This window comes from Apis dorsata, unplaced genomic scaffold (assembly GCF_000469605.1).
Source record: "Apis dorsata unplaced genomic scaffold, Apis dorsata 1.3 scaffold_37, whole genome shotgun sequence".
In the NCBI taxonomy this organism is placed as follows: Eukaryota; Metazoa; Arthropoda; class Insecta; order Hymenoptera; family Apidae; genus Apis; species Apis dorsata.
Window position 1 is genome coordinate 85,495 of NW_006263339.1, and position 4,172 is coordinate 89,666.

A 4,172-nucleotide genomic window follows, 5' to 3' on the forward strand; every position below is an offset into this window, starting at 1 on the left:
AAATTCCAGGAATTTGACGTCATTTCTAAGAACTGCTAAAATTCTTGGAAAAATTTCTCGATCGACCTCTTTTTAACTTATGTTCTCCTGATACAAAATCGAAAAATTGACAAAAATTTTTGTTCGCCCAAGAATTTTGACAATTCTTGGAATTTGATGTCATTTCCAGGAACCGCTAAAATTCTTGGAAAAATTTCTCGATCGACCTCCTGTGAACTTATGTTCTCCTGATACAAAATCGAAAAATTGGCAAAAATTTTNTGTTCGCCCAAGAATTTCGACAATTCTGAGAATGCGACGTCATTTCCAAGAATTTTAAAAATTCCAGGAATNCGTTCGCTCAAGAATTTCGACAATTCTTGGAATTTGACATCATTTCCAGGAACCGCTAAAATTCTTGGAAAAATTTCTCGATCGACCTCTTGTCAACTTATGTTCTCCTGATACAAAATCGAAAAATTGGCAGAAATTTTTTTTCGCTCAAAATTTGATAATTCCAAGAATGTAGTGTCATTTCCAAGAACTCTTGAAATTTTAATTCTCTCTATTTGTGTACTTATTTTTTATACTTACCTTTTTAGATATTACACTTCCGAAATAAACATTTTTTTTATCAATTTACTTAATATTAATTATAAAATTTGAAATAATGACCTATATTATACTTACCTTTTATACGTTCAAGTATTTTTTAAGACGATTTTTTAAGGAAAGGAAAAATGAGGGAAAAATTAAAAGAAAATAGAAAATATATGTACAATATATGTTTATTAAATGTTAAAAATATAGTACATACAATTTACACTTATATAATTGTATTACACATTAATTAACATTAAATTATACAATAATACATTGTGTATTACATTAAATATATGTTAGAATGGTCTCGATTATATGTTGTCTTGGCACTTCAGTTTTAATTTAAAGATGTTGAATCTTGTTGAAATAATAGCAGCGAAGTAAGGCTCTGCTAAAGAATCAATCTACTTGAGAATCACGTTGCTGGTCAATCTTGTTCTCATGATAGTTGAATTAATATAAGCAATCTTCCATCAATTTTTTCCTTGATCTTTCATCAATTTATGTTTTCCTAATACAAAATCAAAAAATTGTAAATTTCGTTCGCTCAAGAGTTTTGAAAGAATGAGATATTATTTCCAAGAATTTTAAAAATTCCAGAAATTTGATGTCATTTCCAAAAACTACTAAAATTCTTGGAAAAATTTATCGAACGACCTCTTGCCAACTTATGTTCTTCTGATACAAAATCGAAAAATTGGCAAAAATTTTCGTTCGCTTAAGAATTTCGATAATTCCAAGAATGTGACGTCATTTTCAAGAATTTCAGAAATTCCAGGAATTTGACATCATTTCCAAGAATTACTAAAATTCTTGGAAAAAATCTCTCGATCGACCTCCTGTCAACTTATGTTCTCCTGATACAAAATCGAAAAATTGGCCAAAATTTTCGTTCGCTCAATAGTTTCCATAATTCCAAGAATATGTCATCATTTCCAAGAACTATCGAAATTCTTGAAAAAATTCTTCGAACGACCTCTTATTAACTTATATTCTCCTAATATAAAATCGAATTTTCGAGCAAAAATTTTTTCTAAAATTTCTAAAAAGTAATTTTATGAAATTTAATAATTTTTATAAAATTTTATATACTTACCTGTGTAATACTTACCATTATATACTTACTTGTATACTTATCTATTGCAGTTATTTTGTTTAGATTTTGTGTAGTTTTTTCAATAGTTTTCTTAATTCTAAATATACTTATCAAGACTTACCATCTTTTTGCAATATTAATTGTTATTCAACATTTTTTTTAATTTTTTAATTCCAGTATCTCATATATTTTTTTATTTGGAATATTTCGTTTGTTTTTAATAATATTAAAAAATGTTTTAGATAAAAGTTGATTGGTTTCGCTAGAACTATATTCTAGTGTTAATAATTTTTTTATAGGTAACTGCATTAAGAATCTAGGAAAGTCAACATTATTTTTTTAAATACAATTATATATTTTTTAATTCATTATTCGATGCAGTTTAATATTCTCTATAAAAAAGTATTAAACTATATTAGTCGAAAAGTTATTGGTTTACGAGATAATTAAATATCTCTCAAACTAATATCTCTTAACATATAAAAAATAAGTAAAATATTTCCAATGACAAACATGATATATGATATATTTTACATGATATATGAATATCGATAATAATGAAATATACAATATATACATACACTAGGATAAGAAAATAATCATTAAACTTTTTTATTTTCCAATTGAAAACATATTGTTTTAATTTCCAACTTCCAATTCTTCTAACTTCACATTTTTTTCCAAGTTCTAAAACATCTTATCTCCAATCAATTTCTATTCACATCTCAAATCACCTCTCTTCAATTTGCAATTCAACCTTTCTAATCAAATCTCATCATCATGCATATAATAATTAATCAAATCAAATCCGAAGGAATATTGAAAAAAAAATCGTGGAAAATCCAAAAATTCACACTTCCTATCAAATCTCCTCCTCCATCGAGATCAAGCATCCCTGGGTTCGATTGTTCACTGGCGAGGACACACATCTTTAAACATAACCTTACGCCAAAGACAACCTACGTCGTGGGACATACACCGGCGAATGTTAAGAGGTCCCTTTCGAGCGTGTCCCCGAGCCTTGGTACCGAGGCCAGGATGTACTATAACGTACATCCACGGCTCTGGCTGCTGGGAATACAGCGTGGGTACTTACCTTTAGCCGAGAGAGCCGATCGCCTTTCTCAGAATTAGATAAGTCCCTTTATTGGTGATCGGATCACAGCAGCAGCAGCAGCAGCAGGAGCAGCAGAGCGGCAGCAAGTTCAAGGTTGGCTGGTTAAAAATAACCAGCTTGGCGGACTCTCGCTCGGCAGAGAACTGCTGCTGCCGTTCCCTCCGCTTGCTAAACTCGACCGGAAATCTACTGTCCGACGTTGAACCGAGTTTCCAGCTCCCCTGAACGCCAGTCCCCAGACAGAGACGGTGATTATTCTTTCCAACAACGGTTGACGACCGCTCCTCATTGTTGCGTGTTGACAGTTTCGGTATCAGGAGGATAAATTTGATGCGAAAAATGTAACTGATCTATGATGGTAATTTAAATATAACGACAATTAAGCTAACTATGAAATCGTAATTACGTTAGTCTGAAACGTAAAAGATCCGTTATAGATGTTAAATCAATGTAGGTCACACGTGTCTTAACCACAATTAATAATTAGACACTTTGAAACTAAATGGAGGGAATCGAAATATCTCTTATATATAAACACGTATATGTCTAGTAATAAAATAAAAAAATACAAAATGTGTAATAACGTATTTCAAGATTATATTTTCTTAAGGAAAAAAATAAATCTTAAAGTTACAACTTGATGTAAAGTGATAGAGTACAACATATTTAAAGTGATAAAATATTATAAAATACTACTTACTATAAAATAATATTAACAGTTAAGTCGAATGGATTATCATATTGAACGACTGGCATGCCATATCACGAGAAAAATTACACATCCTTTATCCACGTCGTTCTGAGAAATTATATTGCACAATCTTCTCCATAAAATTATATCGTTATATTATTCTAAATTTTATGTTGATATATATGTATATCGACCAGGTTACAATATCAGTAATTAGATAAACAGTTATGCCATAATACGACGAAGTAACTGCGTTCCAGGCTACTAAAAACTTCATGAACACTTTTTCTTCCGGCTAAGGAAAGCTATTCCCCTCAGATGTATCGACATACCGTTACGCAACCCATCAACAGCCAGCTTATCAAATCAATTTTCTCCACTCGTATCCAATCTACCCTTGTTTTAACAATATTACATATTATATCCTAACAAACAATCTACCTCGTTTCGTTCACCTCCGATACTTAACCTCAATACTGAAAATATTTATTGGCCAACCATATTATTATTACTAAATATAATTAACCCCAATATCCAACCGCCAAAGCCTTATTTAAACAATTTGAAACATTATCAAACACTTTCACCCACCATTTCAACCTAACCTATTTTAATATTACTAAATTAATCCAACCCCTTGACAATTTCTACTTTCTCCGCCCTAACCTAAAAAAAAAAAAAAAAAA